Genomic DNA, 20,084 nt, shown 5'->3' on the forward strand with positions numbered 1-20,084 from the left:
AGCTTGCTTGATGCTTGGTTTTGATTGAATTTGATCCTGTTATCTCTTGGGTTTTTACAGCTTCAATAAAACTGAGTTCACGGAGCGAAAAGGTCCGTGAATATAGAAATAAAACAGAAGCTGGACAGACGCATTACAGTTGTAGATATATAGTAAAGCGCTCTACCCGAGTAGAGCTGTATAGTGTTAATGTGTCTTATCTACTAATATTCAATTTGAAACACTAAAAATAAGGTTTAATGTACTACAATAAAGTATACAATTTTATTTCAGGTACGTTAACAATGGTATTGTTTTTTCCAACTTCATAACAGACCACATATTGGCCATGCGTAAGGCACTGATTTTTAAAATTCATTTAAAAAATACTAGACAACTGATTTACGTATTTATCGACATTGCAAATGCTAAAAGTAAAAATATTTTATAATAATTAAAAAGAAGTCTTAAAAAAGCGTGAAATAATACTGAAATAAGTGTGTAGCATTTGAGACACAACCCTAATTTACGTGCTGACTGTACCGTAGTAAATGAATAATGAATGACCTGGATGAATGAATGAAAGTCCTGAATGTTGTTTTCAAAAAATATGGCACTGAATTTTTAACTCGTTAGGGTTTTTGTCGCCTCGCTCACTCTCGCCGTCGGCCGTGCACGCGACTGTATAGAATGCGGTGACCATAACATATCCTTTTATAGGACAGTCCGAAATATTTTTTATATATTAGTTACGCAACTAATATATAAATTATTTCGGTGAATACAAAAATAGTCATTTTAAGAAAAAAAAACATATACATGTAGTTTACTAAGGCGTATATATGGAAGTTCACAAAAGTTTTCAAGATATTGACAATTATATCATTCAGGATCTAATAAGGAATGTGATGATCAGTAGAAGAATCAAAGTTGCAGTGGACGGGATACATCGTCGAATCAACGGTTGTTAGTTAGGCGGCCAAAAGGTTTTCGAGTGGAGACCACAAACCAGAAAGACGTGGGTAGATTCTCCAAAAAGTAGAGCAACGACATAGTCAGTGTGGTTTCATGTTTCTGCGATACAGCGTGGATTTATGTATTTGCAGGTAAATTAGTGGCAGCTGCTTGTTCCATAGGAGATCTGGCAACTCCTGCACAGGTACCAAAGACAACCACTTAGTTGATTTTAGAGAGCAGAAATCCCACATTGTGCAATAGTAGCCTGTCGGTAAGGACTGTGATTTGCGATCATAAGTCGCGGGTTTGATTCCCTGGTTACAGTCTTACATATTGACAATTTGTACATAATTATATAGGATTGCCACTGCTTACAATCAAGTTTCCAGAGGATGGTCAGCAGCATCCTCTGAGTACCATAATACCAAACACTACCTCGCCAACCTGTCTGCCAGTCGTGGCGGTTATGGCTTATCCACCCATAGATATCTTTGGGGTAGACCTATGACTTGCAGCCGACGTTTATAGATTGAAACAACGACTAATACTACAACTCTCACTCTCTCCTTCTCCCAGAGGGCAAAGTACTAATGTCAATCCAAAAGATTTCTCCCGATACCAAAAAAAGGCGTCTATCGGCTGACATGAAAATGATGATGTCATTCATTTATTTACATTGATTTCCAATTTAGATTAAAGGAGTTAGCGTCTTATTAAAAGATATTTGTAACACTTTATCAATTTATTTAACACACGAACAAATTTTTATTAGCGCTTGAGTGCGAGCAAAAAGGACGTGCATTCGTCGTAGGACTCTGGGGCGCAATGTGCTCTGCGACCGAGTGAAAGCAGGCAATAGAACAAAGGCGCAAAAGAAATAAAAGAAACGAAAGAAACAAAAGTAACAAAAGGTCTGCACCCGCGTCACCGGTGCGTGCATGTGCCCGCTGCACTAATTCGGCACACTAAGTTCGCCCGTCGGCTACGCTCGCCCACAAAATCTTACACCTATTATTCATTCAGACATCACATCAGTGTATATACGACTCCCACAAGATCATCTATAGTTATCATTCACTCTTAAGAATAATGCTAGATGAGACGAGAACCAAATTGTGGTCCCCTTTATAATGACATCCTTCAATTTCAGCATTCCAAACGGAAGAATACGAACTTTGAAATTATAAACATAACTCATTCATAATAACGAGAGTATTATTATGTCCTATGTTTTAAAAGAACGTGGTGAACACGTTGGCACACATAGCGCGTGCGACCGTCAGTTTTTTGCACGGACGGCCGCCAACTCGTAATTGGTTTAATAGTCGCGCCTTCGTGCCGCGTCCATCGTTTGTGGAACAGCTCCCGGACCAGCCACTATTAGCGTCCCGACTCGGGTACGTGCCTCGAATAAACCCATAGCAAGTGTCCACCGCATGCCATCTCTGTGGCATACTGGTTGCCATGGCGTTACATTACATGCTGCTCCTATGCTGCTGGTAGAACAGCTGCGATCTCACTTACTCAGGATTTAATTGCCATATGGAGTAGGGGATCAGAAAGTGATCGCACGAACCGTAATGTTAAAAACTGGACATTGTTCTGGCGTCATTAAAAATAAACAAAACACCAACACTTAGGAAATTGTTTAAGAGACTCAGTAAACACTGTAACATACAAAAACGCAAGCAAAAGAAGAATTGGAATTATTAAATGTAATAGTAATTTTATAATAAAGAACATGGATGCTAATGTCTGTGGAAAATAGATTCTACTTAAAAAAAAAAAATAATTCCCACAACAAAATCTATGTATCTTTTAATATTACAGTTGACATTTACATTTTCATTTAGTTTTAAAGGCGCTTAAAATACACGTCTTAAGGAATAAACATTCGGGGAGTCCTAAAAACTTTATACATTTATTGTTTCACCGAATTATCAAACCTTTCAGCTCTTGGATCCCTTAGATCATGGTTGCACAGACTCATAAAGAAAGGGCCACTAGGGCAAATCATGAACTGATGGCGGGCCGGCCGCCAGAAGTATAGGTAATTAATTTTTTTGGTTTTATTCTGGAGTAGAATTCAATATTTTTCGAATGTACGAGAGTATTATTTTTGCTGTCGGCGGGCCGCAGTTTGTGCATCCATGCCTTAGATAGAACCTCCATAGAGTGTCTTAGCGCAAGAGACCCAGAAATAGAACTCAAGTTTAGTTTATATCTTAACATTTTTAAATGGAATAGTAAATACAAGGACGGAGAGCTAATATAAAAAATGGGATATGGTCAGTGTACTTTTTTAATTTCGCGGATCCTTAAGAACGGCGGACTCGCTTCCGATGAAGCTGCAAAAATCCCTCGAGCTGGTAGAAATAACTTCACCAGAAACGATGTAAAACAATTCGTTATAATAAAAAATAACAAGTTCTAAAATCATCGCCTCATTCATGTTCAAATGTCCTTGTTTGAAAGGGAAATCGTTGTCTGAGAAATAAAAAAAACTTAATAAAAAATACAATTTTATAAATCGACCAAAGGAATATTAAAGAATTGCATAAGCGAGGTCAGTGTTTCTTTCCCACGCGTAAATTAAAAACAGATAACATCTCTAGCGCAGTAGAGGATCAGTGGTTAAGAACTGTTACTTTATGATCATATGTCACAGATTCATTTCCACCAGGCCAACATTCTTCTAGTCGTATGATGTTCCTATACTGGATGATAAACTTCTCCGAAAATTTCTAATATTAAAGTTTTTAGCGCCTAGCTCTTGTGATCCTAACAAAGCTATCTGTCTACCTTGTGGGTGTATATCCTACGCTGCCTTCATATGTTCTGCCCACTGTATATGTCCAATACCTTGTGGTATTTATTATTACGCCAATCCACTTGGCTTGTACTAATATAAAATCATTTACGAAACCAGACTTTGTTTATCTTTGACAAGGTAATAGAATCATCACGATTTTCGGATTTTATTATATATATATATATATACACACATATATATATATATATATATATTTGTTTTTAAACGGTTTTATTTAGTTCGACCTGTACGGAATTTATTTGGATCAAAATTAGAAATTGAAATTTAACCCTTCTTTGCATGATTTTTACTATTTTTTTAAAATAAATCAGGGTGATGTAATTAATGCTCTAGATTAAAGGAAAAATATTAAAAAAAATCCTAGTGTGAATAAAAATATGTATTATGTAAAAAACAATATGATGGAAATTTACATCATCATGCAGTTTCACACATTTAGCCCGGTACTAAATAAATAAAAAGGTTGTTTACTTAGTCTTCTTTATTCTTAGTGATAATTCAAAAAACAATAATTATTTTATTTAAGCACCAATTGACGCCACATTTATTACACGAAATTGTAGAATAGCCTTTACATTTGGGAAATTTGCACCGGGGTGACCCACCTACTTTTGGTCAATGTTCAGCACCATCTTTTCTTATGTCTTTTGGAGGCGGTGGAGCTGGAGAATCTTTTCTTTTTTTGATTGTAATTCTTCTTCTAGTACACTGGTACCAGGACGTCGTCTTTTAGCTGCTTTGGTGGTTTCTTTGTTGCATAGCACAAAGGACAATTCATTTCTGAATTGGCCCATTGTAAGCAGACTCTTTTTAGGTTCATCACTTTCTTGAGCATTTTTTTTATAAACAATCCAAGAGTTTATAATAGCAAGATCAAATAGATGAAAAAAATACGCAAATACCACTTTTTAGACCCCATTTTTATATGATTTCTGCCCAAAAAGCTATCCATGAGATCCACTCCTCCCATATGTTTATTGTATTCTTGGACAATAAACGGACAAGTAATATCAGTATGTATACCAGTATGATCTTGTGCTAGGAAATTTGATTACTGGCATGTATAATAATATACCAAAGAACTTATACAAATCATATTCTGTAAATGATATAGATGAACTGGGATTACTCTGTTTTTTATATAAATTTGTCTCCTTTAGTAATGTTTTGATAAAATCTTCAGTGATAAAATGGTTAAAACATTGATATGGAGTTTCTAGGTGTGATAGACCACCTGAAGCAGCAGAACTCCCCAAGAAAGTAATTTTATCTGTGTCACACATCAGATTCTTTTTTTCCAAATCAAGTTTCTTTTGTCAAATGGAAAACTGGATGAAGACTGCAAATTAGATGAATTTGATGTGTAGGAGGGTTCTTGATCGTCTGGTTTTACAAGAGGAGGTTCAACATCAGCAGTTTCATTCACATCGTCATCATCATTCTCCTCGTGCAAAACTTATAATTTCATCAGCATCGTGGTTTTCATCATCGGAATCTTGGTCATTAAGGCCATCTTCTGAGAGCCAACCGCCTTATAACTTACAAAGATAATCTGCAATATCTCTTTCATTCAAGTTTCCCCAAAAAAAACAACAAAATAAACATTTACAAAAAAAAATTCCCATACATTACAAGTGAAGTTACTGCATAGTGATGTAAATTTCTATCACAACGTTTTGAGAAATTCATTTATAGTGTTTTGATATAAATTGTACATAAAATAACAAAAACATGAAAACAAACCTTTTTTCCACTTATTTTCATTTTTTATTGTATTTTATATCTCCGTTTATTTCCATAAAACAATTTAAAATCTCGCTCCTTTCTTCCAGTCTCAACAAACAGCAGCATAACAAGTTCTAGGTCTGGTAATTCACAGTGACCTTTGCTATTTTTCGACAACCGCGTTTTGTTGTACGCAATAGTCGCTTAAAAAGTTGCGAGCAACAACAAATTTACGTTACAAGGGTTTTGAGTATCTTTTTTTGTTGACTAAATGTTATGATGGAAATTTCCATCACCATGCAAAGAAGGGTTAAGCACCTTCCCGTTGTCAGATTGATCTGAAATTTGGTACACACATTTAATTTAAGTGACAATACAATATAATAAAATCAATAACATTATAAATCTAAGATGGCCGCCGATACAAAATGACGGATTACGTATTTTTTCTTAACCCCCTCAATATCGGTATTAAATGAAAGGGCTACACTAGTAGTAACACGATGATTATGTCATAATTTAAAATTCAAGATGGACGCCGTTCCAATATGGCGGACTAGGTACATATTTTTCCACAACCACCACAATATGGGTATCAAAAAACCGTTTAACTTAAAAGTTAGTTTTGTATTTATTTATACTTTATACATTGACAGTTTGTGTCGCGATGCAGTTTTGCTTGTTCGTTTTTTCTGACAGTCTATTGTTACGTATATTTCACTGTTACTTAGTTTTTTAAAATTATAAATAAATTACCATAATCATTTTCAATTTTTTAATCCTTATATACAGTCTACGCGCTTGCCAACAGTATATATTAAATATTTTTTTAATTTCCTCCTCATTTTTTTCTTTGTTAATAATTAGCTAATTTACCAATCATTATTAATAAATATCTTCACTGCACACACGATTAAATAGTAGAAAATGCCTTCGTTCGTAAAGAAGTGTTTGTATAAATGTAACATAAACATCATAAATACATTTAACAGTAAAATTGAGGTCAATCTATCCAGATGTAACATGATAACGTAATTATAACACAAAATGAATCGAATATATATATATATATATATATATATATATATATATATATACCTCAAATATATTCTCACTATGCTATATATAGATATATAACTAGATCGATGACTTTCAACAAGCCGGCATGGAAGCATTGCTGCTGTAATTTCACTTATCCATCACTGACACTTCTAGCAGATAAGTCCATCTCATACCGCTACAAGACATTCGAGAGAGATAGGTGTGACCATCTGATTTCGGGTGATATATTGCTGCGTACAATCAATAGTGTAAGCCAATTCATTTAAATTGATAACTCGAATGAAATAGTGATGGGAATGTAGCAACCGATTTGATATATCGATAATTTTATTAACTTTCATTTAATGGAATCAGGCGTTACCTCGCGGAAGTCCATCCTAAGTAAGAAAAGCATCAATATTTAGCCACTTCCGCACATGCAGTGGTAGTCGTGCAATGAAATGCACCGCCCACCAGCCCGCTGATAAATGCGTATGCGGCAAACAATGCGAATCACACAACCGCCACCGCCAAATTACTCGACACGTGTTTCACCCCTCCACGGGGCATCTTCAGGAGTTCAAGCACAGAGTCACTCTGTGTTTGGCACTTATCGGTGTAACATAACTCCTGAAGATGATGTGCGGAAGTGGCTAAATATTGGTCCTTTTCTTACTTAACTTTCATTTATCGAGATTAATATATTTTAGTATATATATACAGTGCAACACTATAAGACGCTTTATTAATTTATTCTGTACATCCTGTATATGTCCGGCGCAGCGCAGGACGTCCATCAAAAAGGTCTACCTCTATAACAGACGTATGTATGGTGCAAGAGCCAGTTAAGGTAAGATGTTGACGGATAATAAAGAGCAGCATTTCCTAAACACATTACCTTAAGGTTCGAGCCTCTCCTATGGGAGGACATCTCCTATATTCCCCTGTCTTGGGTATGCAGAGACAATTTTTCAAATGATTTATTCACTTTCTATTTCTTTCCTCGTCATTCTTAATACCTCTCACTCTTTCTGCGCTTGTCTACCGCCACGTTATCACTATTTTTTTAAATGGCTATCGTTAATGTGGACCTCTCCTATATTCCCCTGTCTTGGGTACGCAGAGACAATTTCTCAAATGATTTATTCAATTCCTATTTCTTTTCTCGCTCTTCTTACGTCATTCTCAATTTCTCTCACTCTTTCTTCTTTTCGCTCAAATCATTTTTAATTCCTTTTAATTCCATTACCATTTAGACATTTTTTTTCCTTTACCATTTCTTCCTGGACTGGTTTTTTACAATTTTTATTACTTATTTCTTTATCAAAGAATTTTCTTCACCTTTTCCGACTATTATTACGTTTTGTTGTCTTTTATTTACCTACTTATCACCTTTTTACAATATTATGGGAATGTCTGGAGGCTTTCCACTTGTTCCATTAAGAAGGCGATGTTGCTCTCCTCTATTCTCTCCTGTAACAAAAACTGGATTTCAACTCCTAATGCGCCACATGTGAGACTGCCGGTGTTCAGATGCACCACGATCTGGTCGGGGAATTCACCTTGACTTCAAACCAGTTATCACTATTATTAATTATATTAATTAATTAATTAATTTTATCGATAAGATTACGCGATAACTTCGCATCACTACCGGTTAGCTGTTGACACGGCTGACCCGCTCCCGTTCTCTGCTGTGGTTTTTGCTCGTTACGATTTTAACTGCAGACCCGGCCGGCGACACAGTTGCCTTTGACCGTAACCGTCTCTGGGAAACGTATTAATCAATTATTTTTTTATCTTTGCAGGTATCGATTGGGAAGCTGATTCAATTGAATTTCAGATTTTATTAAATGGTGAGTTACGATAGATTTTTTTATCTTATGATCGGTTAAGGCTGTGGAGAAGTATTTTACAACCTTAGTAAGAAAAGGACCATACTAGGACTAGGACTATTTAGCCACTTCCGCACATGCAGTGGTAGTCGTGCAACAAAGTGCACAGCCCGCCAGCCCGCTGATAAATGCGTATGCGGCAAACAATGCGAATCACACCACCGCCACCGCCAAATTACTCAACACGTGTTTCACCCCTCCACGGGGCATCTTCAGGAGTTGTGTTACACCGATTAGTGCCAAACACAGAGTCCATTAAATATTCCATGTTTCTGAAACTGTAATTAAGAGACCATTCATCATCAATTTTATTGTCGTATGTCATCACTGGTAACGCAGATTGATAGGCACCAGCATCCTCAGCGTACTATAATACCACACTGCAGTCCAACCCGTCTGACAAGCGTGGCGATTATGGTATATCCTCCCCTAGATATCTTTGAAGCACTTTTCATCAGAGGACACTTCATCAGAGTAGCTTACCCATGTTTAGTGCCAAACACAATACTCTGTGTTTGGCACTAATCGGACTTCCGCAAGGTAACGCCTGATTCCATTAAATATTTTCCAACATTTTCTGTGGCATGCACTGCAAGGCATAAGCCTACCTTAAAGATCGCAACGTAGATCGATCTTGAGCTACCTACATTCAGCTACTTCCCGCGAAGCGTTTACCAGCTCGTAGGTGCCACTCTAGAACCTGTCGATCCCTACGTCGCTACGTCAGTGATCTTAGTTCTTCTGCGGATCTCATTTCTGATTTGATCTGGCAGCGAAATTTTGAGCATAGCCACTCTCCATTGCTCTCTAGGTGACCTTGAACCTTCATACGAGGCCCCGTCGTTAGTGACCTCGGATCCGTATGTCATCACCGGCAACACACGTTGTTCAAAGATCTTCATCTTCAGATATTATGGTATTTTAAAGGAGAAGGGATTTTGGAGTTTCCCATCTTTAGCCTTTCTAAAATTCCTACGCTACCCTATTTAACATATATAAATTTTATATTAAAGCGAAATGTTTAAACTCGTGTCTATTCAGCTTTCGAATCGCCCCTCTGTAGGGTGTGGGCCCTAAGTTGGGAAGCACTGCTCTAGATATACCACAGACAGTTAAGCGTATCTTGCGACATTCATCTACAATGGGCAAATGATGTTATTAATGTTGTCGGAAGACACTTGATATAAACCTTCATATGATGGTCTGTTCATCTTGTCTTGGTCTTCACTCCAGAATCTTAAGATCCCCGAGACCTGTTTCGCTTGTTATTAAAGACAAGGATACACTGAGTACATATTACTAATTTATATTCATTCACACTTAAAATGTCACAGCTACATCTATTATTATTAGGATCTATATTTCGTAGATATTGACGTTCGCGCCTTTGTATTACATTTACGTTTAATATTTCCCAAAAATTTATTTTGCTCACATTTTGCATGGTTTACTAAGTCTCTTAATCTATTTTAACGACGCTCTAATAATGTCCCCCTTTTAAGATCACGTTTCGTGTGACCACTTCCTCATCCCTACTCCATATTGGCATCCTCAGGTTGTACGCCAGTATCTGTGCGGTGGTTGCCGTATTCACATCGATGAAGCCTGCGATCGCATCTTGAGTCTCGTCCGTGCAATACACGCACGAGTTCGTGTGACGTGATATTGCTACATGATGGACACTGTTACACAGCCTGAGGTGTTCTTTATTCCCTGATCCTTGAGGATGATGAGCGTCCTTGAACCTGTCTCTGTACAGTCTTGTCTAATGAGAACTTGTTTATCGGCTTGGGTGTGAGTTAGAGAAAGACCAAACAAGAGTATAAATAAGAAACCTTACATGGTACATTTAACACGTAATATATTTTTTTATGGACCCCGCTATTGGGGGCCTCTCGTACCCCCTATCTTTTGTGGGACAGGGACTTTACGGGCAAATTTATTTAACTATTCACATCTTTTTTATTTTCTCTCTCTTCATGTATACTTCTTAAGATCTTTCATTCAGTTTTCTTACACATTTTTCCTTTCATTCTCTTTCGTACACGTAATATATTACTTACGCAAAGTGCAGCGTTCCCATCTTCCGCGGTTATCTAGAACCGTTGCCCGGTGTCATAAACGCAAGCGGGACCGTGGGATAGCAATCTGCATTTCCGTGTGTCAACTTTATTACGTCTAATAAACCGCTCAGTGGCGGAAAGGATACTAGGGAAGAATTCCTCTCATACTGCAAGGAAATAATTAAAAATGTAATACAAAAAAAATTAAAGAAAATAAGAAAAATTTTAAATAGACGATAAGAAAAAATGTAATAAAAATGTAAACGAAAAGAAATAAAGATAAAATGTAACATGTAATGAGGGAGGAATGAAAGGTCACAGAGTAAAAGGGAAAGATAGCAGAAATGTGGCATGAAGGAATAGATTGAAAGAATATGTAAAGAACGAAAGGAGAGAATGGAAATAATAAATAACTATGTGAAAAAATAAATTGCCCGTAAAGTCCCTGTCCCACCAAAGATAGGGGTACGAGAGGCCCCCAATAGCGGGGGCCATAAGAAAAAAAAACCACTCAGTGAAACAATTCATATAACTTGAATATAAGAGAACATTCTAGATCATTGTAAATAAACCACCATTATGAAAATGTAATATTTTGATCGAATCAGAAACGAGATGCGCAGAACTCATTTTTAATAAACGGAATCAGAATTCAAAACGCATATTCAAAGTAAATCGACGGAAAAGGTTTATTACTCAATAAACGAATATTTAAATGATAAGAATCTTTGGCAGTGATGTCGCCTGATTATTTTGATTTCATTACTTCTATATCTGTGAAGTATATGTATATAAATCTGTATTGTTAAACCTTATTAAAATATGTGTTGTTGTAGAGTTTCTTCCTGATTTATTTCCACAACTATGACACCTTGTTGCTGTTGAAAATTGTATGTTTAAACAGACAGATATACCAAACCCTTAAAAGGTTTAGAACTATAATAAATCATCCTGTACATACACGAGTCGCTATTACATAAAAACAAAAATTTCTTAACGTAGTGAAAATAAAATTAAAACCGCCGTGTCATTTTATGATCTATAAAAATAATTACAAGCGTAATGCTAACGTTCTCTTCGATGTCCGTGGAGACGTGTCTTCACCGGGTCAGGAAAAGTTTTGTAAATTAAGTAAATCTAGATGTTTACGTTGGTGACACTGAAAGTTTTTATAACTGGCCAGTGTAAAAATAATGTTAAAAAAATTAAATTCGTAAAAGTAATTTTTAAGTGTACCAGAGGAACCACGGTCATCGATGTTTCTCGAAGAAACGCCTATGAGCATTGGGACCTGAAAGATTCTTATGTAACCACGAGGCGATAGATGCCACGTGAGTACCCTCTCATCCTGGTGAACCGCTATCATAGTTAAGATCGGGAAGTCGTAGCACCTTGCAGTGGGAGTCTATAAGCTGAAGAGAGAGAGATATAATTCCACCAGCTCGCCTGATTGAAAGTCACGTTGTGGTCCAAGATGAAGCATGCCGACTCAGTGGATACATGTTTACTGTGACCCTGAAGAATCGGTTTTGTTTTTCCTAATTACGTCATCCACCACCCTGAACAAAACCGAAGGAAAGTGTGGTGGCTTGCCTCCTATCTCAAAAGGTAAGTGATGCTGCCGCAAGCAATGCTTACCCAGTTCCACTTCGGAAGCCACTCTAAGCCTTCCTTATACAGGACAGTAAGTAATTACACCTATCCCCCGATTTACTTACTTGTTTTACACGTTTTCGCTTTTACATGGTCTTCCAAATAATTTTTTTTTGTTTTAATAACCGATTTTATTACTATCTCTCATTAGGTAAATATTTCTGCTTCAAACATCGAATCGGCACAAATAACTTGGAGTGATGAAAGTGAATTCGAACCTTCGATTTCAAAAAAAGAATGAGAGTTATTTCTTTTTTTTTCTTCTTTTTTATGAATTGTAATTAAATAAAAAACAGTGTTTCTGTAATATATTAAATATTTTAACTTGTCAATGCATTTTTTTTATTTCTGGTTATACCTAAAAATATTGAAAAAAATCACAACTGTTAAATAGCAAAATCATGCATTTTCTGGGACAAGTTTTTCGACTTACACCGTTTTGACTTGAAAATCTTTAATTTTCGATTTACACGTTTTTCTCAGGAACGTATCTACCGTGTAAATCCGTGGATAGGTGTACTTGCAAGAGAGCTGCATTATAATTCTCGTGAAATAAGGAAGCTGGCAGATCGTACTGCCATGCCTATCAGAAACATGTTTTTTTTACATACGTTACATTATTCTATCGTGTAATTCCACAAATTGAACATTTTTAATTTAACACTTAATCTTTTTGTATAATTTTCATTGCGATCTCAACAACAAAACATCGGACTAATCATCGAACCAATTATAATATTTAGCCGTATATTTGCAATCTGTTATAATTAAATGTTTATACACAGGATGATTGGTTATGGGTGTAAAAGATTTAAATGGTAGCTCATTGGTCGATTAAAAACTTCAAAGTTACACTCATTTATAATCACTCTTTATAAAGGGAACACTTGAAAAATTTCTCTAATGGAATGTACAGTTTGCTGGGCCAATAGTAAACAGTGATTAAATTAAATATATAATAATTCGAATTTTAAAAACGCTTTTGCTTAATATAGTATCGTTATGTTTTTTATTGTTTTTATTGCACGTTCATTGTTAGATAGTGTATTTTAAATTCGCGTCTTTAAAGTTTTTACACCTATTTTAATATAGGTTTTTAGCTGAATCTAACAAGAGATACAGCGGGTCCGGTCGTGTAACCCGTAACAGCTTTGATAGTAAAAACTAAATAAAAAAAACATTTATACAGTTACCTGGTGTGTCTTCAACCTTAGTACATATGGCATACTTTGAAAATTACTCTGTGAAAATGATTGCAATGATTCACGCTATTCGCGAGTTCAGTGGCTGGCCTAATGCTGTTTCAATTGATCCACCGGTAACCCAACTGGTATTATAAGTCAATTAAGTTTATTACGTACTCCGCATATGGAAAGTCAATCAATGACTTCGATTCACAGACGTGTATCGACTTCATGATACGATTTTTTATTTTTATAGTATACTCTAGGATACATTTAAATAGATTCTATTATAATAATAGACAAAAAATACAATGGGCAGTCTTATCACACGAGGCAATCTCTTTCAGACAACCATAGTATAAAAAGGTAGAAGTATATATAATGGGTAGTAAACGTGTACAAAACATACATATATACTAACAGATATTTTATTTATATAAAATAAATACATTTAAAAAACTTAAAGTTAAACGGTTTTTTGATACACGTATTGTGGTGGTTGTGGAAAAATATATACCTAGTCCGCCATACTGGAACGGCGTCCATCTTGAATTTTAAAATTTGACATAATCATCGTTTTTTACTAGTGCAGCCCTTTCATTTGATACACATATTGGGGGGGTTAAGGAAAAATATGTAATTCGCTATTTTGTATCGGCGGCCATCTTAGATTTATAATGTTATTGATTTTATTATATTGTATTGTCATCTAAATTAAATGTGTGTACCAAAGTTCAGATCAATCTGATAATGGGAAGGTGCTTAAATTTCAATTTGTAATTTTGATCCAAATAAATTCCGTACGTGTCGAACTAAATAAAACCGTTTAATAAGGAGCTGAATAGAGTTTGTGTTGTATATATGCGGCTTGGGACGACGGCAGCGTGGACCACAGGCAAGCCAAGAAGATATCCGGATCCAACCTCTGTTCGCCCACGCTTTTCGCGGTTAGGGAGAGGGCGGCCACTCCCTAAAAACGGGTCTTGTGCCAGTGATAACTTTATTAACGCATGGAGACCGAGAATGAAGGCTGCCTTTTCGCGCACTTTAGTAGTACGATACTTAGATAGATTTAAGTCACCCATGGCAATGAACTCCGTCAGTGTGAACAAAGGTGAATATGAATCGATGTTACCAAAGCCTATCGAGTCTTGCTGACTAAACTGTCACGTGTTAAATACAAAACGTAAACGTAAAATTATTTTTTATATTGCGCCAATTTGTAACGTATTACGTAATCAATGGTTTAGTAAATATACCTAGTTTTAATATAAACCTTTATATGTTTACGTACAATTATATTAAAATTTACTTTGTGATAGCATTTTATAACGCAGCTATAAGCGAGGCCCTCACTGCTGAGCCGGCAAATTTGCGCTTGCGCATGATCGTGACAAACAGGGTTTACAGTTTCGTATTTCTCTGCTATTTATTACGGTTTAAACCTATGTCCAGAATCGTGTGGTCCAAGATATAAACGCAAAGCGAGTTTAAAAAATAAAAGATAAATTCGTTTATGCAGCATTTGAACTTTTAACATAACTCTTATTTATCGTCAACTTATTATTTACTTTTTTTTTACTCTGGCTTCGCGAGTTGTTATAGTTGACAAAAGGAAGCAGGAAGAAACTTTTCAGCTTCATATCTTTTAATAAAGTATAACACAGATTTATAATTTCACACTTTATCAGATATATCCAAAATGAAATTTAAAAAATCAGGCGACATCACTGCCAAGGATTCCTATCATTTAAATATTCGTTAATTGAATAATAAGCTTTTTTCGTCAATTTATTTCATCGCTACCTTGAGGATCCTAGTGGATATAAAATTTCCCCTTGTATAAGTAAAGGCACATCAGTACATAGCGCACCGTAATTCTCGACTTATTCACTTAACGCGAGGTACTTACTTCTCCAACTCCACCACCAAGGCCAAGAAGAGCAAGAGAGCGAGTACTTCCAAGTATAAGCCGTTTTCAGCCCATTGAGACGGATCTGGTGTTTGGTACCGCTTGAGAATAGTTTTATAAACATTATCTATTTTGATCATAATTCTACCGAAACTGCTGTACCGCTCCAGAGGTATACAGGTGGTAGAGGGGGGGCCATTCGCTCCTTTAGCAGTAGCAGCTTTCATGCGGTTTCGTCATCGTGCAAACTTCTACAAATATACCAAGCTGTATATGTATTTCTAATGAAAGATATTTCAGTTAAACCTGTTACAATCTGATCGAACGATTTGGGAATTCTCGGAGTGACGAGACTCTTTTCGGATTACACGGTGGACGACTTTGCCCACCGGGAACTTCTTGCGTCCAGTCACTCTTCGAAGCGTCCAAGTGCGGAGTAGCTCTCAATCCGATGAAACAGCTGAGGTTCTTTTGGGAGTCCTTGAATGTTTTTATTATAAAGAGGTCTGGGTCAAAAGGGAGCTGATGATCAGAATAAGATGGCCCGTCTGAACAAGTGTTTCGGAACCTTTTACTTGTTGTAACATTTGCATAACTAAAATAAGGAAAGGACCAATATTTAGCCACTCCCGCAGGCACGGCACATGCAGTAGTAGTTGTGCAACAAAGTGCACCGCCCGCCAGCCCGCTGATAAATGCGCATGCGGCACTCAACGCGTGTTTCACCCCTCCACGAGGCATCTTCTGGAGTTATGTTACGCCGATTAGTGCCAACTCAACAAACAACTCCATGTGCGGAAGTGGCTAAATATTGGTCCTTTTCTTAACTAAAATATTACCCGAATACATTGATAAGTGAAACCAAGCGATCATTTTTATTCTTTAATATAAAGAGTAGATAAATCCTCGTGTACCCTCGCTCTAGGTATCGCAATTTTTTCGTAACGTCAATGTAGACCCCAGTCGAATCTTCTGTGGACTCACAAGGTCCACAAGTTATTCTTTAAATATTTTTATGTAAAAATCGCCATCGCCTATGCCTTGTACCGCGGGCTAAGCAAAGGAACGCGTGACGAGTGACGGCGGCGTGACCTTGCGAGTCGCTCTGGATAATATCGCACGTTCGTGCTTCTCGCACGTCGTTTTAACTCCGTTATTCACTCGTAACGTACTCTCGCACTGTACTGTACTGTACTGCCAGATGGACTGCTACGGCCGCCATTGTCGAAATACACGCACAATTAATTTTTATGACCAATTCTGTTTGTAGGTTAACATTTAATATTTTGTCTCACTAGCACGTACTAAAAACACCATGATTCTTTTTCATACGTTTCTCGACAATCTTATATGAAACCACTTTTCTTTCCAAGTAAACGAAAATGTGGTCCTCGGAGGCTTCGAGCCATAACCCTGTATCAAAAACAACCAAAAGAGCGAGATAATTCTTCATAGTAACTAAATATTCCCTTACATTTAGTTACTATAATATTGTTAAAAAGCACTAGTGAGAAATAAGAATGCGATGTATGAATGAGAATTAGAAGGAAAGAGAAAGATAGAATGAATTGTGGAAAGAAAGAATGGAATGATAGATTATGTGAAGAATGATAGTAGAGAACGAAAATGAAAAGGATAGTAAAAAAATAATAAGACAAAAAACGACCCCTTCCTTCCCAAAGATAGGGAAAGAGATTAAAAAAGCACTAGTTACAGAACCCTCTAAACAATAAACACGGAATCCTAGGATCAAGGAGTGCTGTAAACACGCGTGACCTTGAAGTTATTTATAGATTTTTTATACGTTTCTCGAAAATTCTAACCGAGTACTATCGCGATCTTACTAGAACCTTCTCCGTAGTATAAATATGTGTACTCCCCATGTCAACAGTGCAGTGTTGTTTTCTGAATTACAAGATTAAGATCTGCGATCAGTAATACAGGGTGACCATTTGGCAAGTTATTTGGACAGTGATTTCTTGAACGATTTGCAAGCGAAGTTTGGACTAAGCGAAAGTATACTACGTTAAAGTAGGGTGACCATCTGATTTGTGAATAAAGAACTTCCTTGTGAACCAGCGGTCTTTCATTTCGAGTCACAACCCACAGTCCATAACAATATACTATGAATTTCGCCCCGAATGTTGCGCACGCTCGATTGAGGATCCTAAAAGATGAGATATAAAAATTTGCCTTGATTGAAAAATTTTGTATGTTATACAGGGGGCGTAAGAATTTTAGTTCGCCTAAGGTTGAGCATAGCACTAGAACGGTTGGAAAATACTAGGCTAAGGTATCTATGACAGGTGATGTGTGTATAAGCTCATGGTGTACGTATAGCTCGTGTAAGCAAAAAGTTTTTATACCTATTTTCAATCACTCTTTATATAAAAAAAGTAAATAATGTCAAGTAATATGCGACAAAATAATAAATTCAGTTGAAAATCTACAGGGGCAGATAGTAAATAATAACTAATTGTAATGTATAGTTATCCCAAGTGTTACTTTTTCTTACTATACTACCATTGCATTATTTATTATATTTGAAATCGTTGATTTTTGGATAGCACATACCGTACATTATTTGACAGCAAAATGAGCTTTACATTCACAACTTTAAAGCCTTTACAGGACGTTTATTCATTAGACAATCGATTACAGTGTTTATTATACTCACAACGACACCAATGGAGTGTAAATTTCGCATAAAATCTGTTTAAAGCATCGGGCTAGGATAAGCAAATGCATCCCATCTACCCTCAACTTTGTTGTTCATACGACTGTAACAAAGTAGATAAACTCAAATCTTAACGCCGTATCTGTTAGCACTAATTCACTATAAGTTTATGTCAAATAAAAACTATTTATGTACATCCTGTTTATTTGTTTGATATCACTGAAAACTTTAAAAAAGTAACATGCGGACATATGTTATACAATATCTTTTGAAATTGTAATTTTTTTGTCCCTTTCATTCATATATATATATACACATACATATTTTTAAGTAACCGAAGTGGCACTTGATCACGCCACATGGATCTTAAAAAGGTTCGGAAGTGGACATGTGGACATGTGACATAAGCTGACCAGTCGACCTTGTTAACATCGTAGAAAGACACGGGATACAGGCCGGACCCCCCATCGACTAGCATATCAAATATCCTATCAAGGTTCCCCTCCACCCCCATATATTAAAACAAGCACATACTAGATACCCAAAGTAAAGCACAAACGTAGTTGTCATAAGCACATCTAGCTGCGAGCGATAATTGCAGAGGGGGTACAATGACAACCGCAGAAGAACCATCATCACCGATGTAGCTCGAAAATTTGCTCGTCTTTTGGGATGCTTGTCGTTGGGGTCAAAAGATTCTTGAGTGGTGACCACGAGTCAATAGACGCGGTGTGGGTAGGCCAACACTGGGGTGGACAGACAGACAACAGATAAGGTTACGGAAATGCTGGCAGCGTAGTACTGGTCATCCTTACGGAAGACGCGCACTGAGTTTGTGGCGTGCATATAGCGCGTCACTCGCTAACCGCTCCGCCTTTGGACCGCGCCTCGAAAAACGCGTTGCCTAGCAACGAGCTAGCAATCGCGGCAGCGTCGGTAATGAAACGGATAAATGATAGATGGCGCCACAGTAGACGCAACGAAAGTTTGCATCGCGCTGTTGAGAGTCTCCGCGCTCATTATAACTGCGAGGTGTGGTCAACATTAACAAGAAGCTGCAGTACTACCACCACTGCTACAAGTTAAAGCGTCAGACTCGAACCCGTGAGAGATCTAAGAACTTGCATCAATCACTGCCATACAAGATATAATCTAATACATAAAATTTCCATGTCACAATGTTAGTTACCGTACTCCTCCGAAACGGCTTTACCGATTTTTACCAAATTTTATATGCGTATTCAGTAGATCTGAGAATCGGCTACTATCTATTTTCCATACCCCTAAGTGATAAGGGTTGTTTACATTTGATTTTTTTTTTTAATTTTTGGACGAAATTTTTTGTTTTTATTTTTTTATAATGTGGCATTAAAAATACATATAATCCTAAATTTTCACCCCTATACTATCAACCTTTTAATTTTTTTTGCACAACAACGTTTACGTGAACAGCTAGTTCAAATATAAAAATTGTTAAGATTAATTGAGACCACCAGCGTTTTTTTGGTTCAATAAAAGATTCTCCTCCCCCGACCCGCCGGTCACATACCTCACAGGTGACTACCATTTACTCCATCATCACGTCCAACACTCACTGCTCGCGTCTTCTGAATACAAAATAAGCTGACCCGTCAACACTGAGTCCATCGAGATTTATAAACTGTTTCCTTAATTCATGTTTATCGCCAATGTTTCATGGCTCATAATGTATTACTAACAATTCTTTATAAGGCTCTCGCAATTATACGCATACTTTACATTTATACAGGATGATTTGTTACGGATGTAAAAACTTTTAATATTTTACACCCATTTCCAATAACTATTTATATAGTGATCTCGTTGAAATGTGTAACATTAATTTATATTTTTAGTAGACGTTGTCTCATGAGAAGGCTCAAGGTTACACAGAGCAATAAAGACTATGTTCGAAGTTTCGCTGCGAGATTGAATCAAAAATGATGAGATCCGCACAACAAGCAAGATCTATCTAACTCGAAGAATTGCTCGTGTGAAGTGAGAGTGAGTGAGGCACACGCTCGTGAAACCGATGTCCGTTATGGTCGAAAGGTTCTCGAATGGCTAGTGGACTGACGATATAGTCAAAGTGTGATCAGCGCACATATCATCGTGGCGATCTTTGGGGAAAATCTTTGCCTTACAGT

The 20,084-nt window shown here is 36.7% G+C and overlaps 1 protein-coding gene across 4 annotated transcripts in view; it reads left to right on the forward strand.

The window, feature by feature from the left end:
- The window catches only part of smash (smallish), a 250,339-nt gene that overhangs the window by 52,782 nt on the left and 177,473 nt on the right, over positions 1–20,084 (forward strand). For all 4 annotated transcript variants that reach the window (XM_068763759.1, XM_068763764.1, XM_068763765.1 and 1 more), the window contains exon 2: positions 8,344–8,391. The gene's annotated coding sequence lies outside the window, so the exon portion shown is untranslated. The remainder of the gene's footprint in view (positions 1–8,343; positions 8,392–20,084) is intronic.

The sequence above is a fragment of the Battus philenor genome, unplaced genomic scaffold (assembly GCF_028537555.1).
Source record: "Battus philenor isolate CCGP_79_NKW_IND1 unplaced genomic scaffold, ilBatPhil1.0.hap1 SCAF_18, whole genome shotgun sequence".
Classification (NCBI taxonomy): domain Eukaryota; kingdom Metazoa; phylum Arthropoda; class Insecta; order Lepidoptera; family Papilionidae; genus Battus; species Battus philenor.